The sequence below is a fragment of the Echinops telfairi genome, unplaced genomic scaffold, assembly GCF_000313985.2.
Source record: "Echinops telfairi isolate 266 unplaced genomic scaffold, ASM31398v2 ScPeMD7_7421;HRSCAF=8459, whole genome shotgun sequence".
NCBI classification, from domain to species: Eukaryota; Metazoa; Chordata; class Mammalia; order Afrosoricida; family Tenrecidae; genus Echinops; species Echinops telfairi.
Window position 1 is genome coordinate 3,770,756 of NW_022111321.1, and position 603 is coordinate 3,771,358.

Genomic DNA, 603 nt, shown 5'->3' on the forward strand with positions numbered 1-603 from the left:
CTCACTCCCAGCACCTAGGACACACTGCCTGACTTCTAGATGGACTTAATGAAATGATTAAATGAATAATTAAATGCTTAAGAACGTCACAACCATCATCTCCTTCACTACTGCCCCCTGCTGGAAACAGAGGGAAAGCTAGGGGAGGAAAGGAATGGGGGAAGGCAGCAAGGAGAAGGAGAAGCTAAGTAAATCCAGGTGTTTGGGTCAAAATCTCTGCGCATGTTGCAAGCCCTGTTGAGGAAAGACAGCACGGTGGGCCCTGCAACACTTGGCTTTTCCTGTAGCAGCACTTCGGCGATTGGGAACAAACAACAGACTTGTTTTCTATGCCAGAGGTAAACACTAGCACATTACTCATAGTCCAGCAAGACTGGGCTGATCAGGAAATATGTCCAAAGGGCTATGCTGGGCTGTGACAAGCTGCACTTTTCAAAACGTTTGGCCTGGCTCAGTGTGGGTGGTTCAGTTTATAACACTGTCCAACGAGGAGTTTTAAAAGAGTCATATCCTGGGAGAGGGGAGGCAGGGAAAGAAAGAGGGGTTAACAAGCCTAGGGACAAGGAAACAACAAGTGATCTAAAAATCTATGGCAAGGAGGAT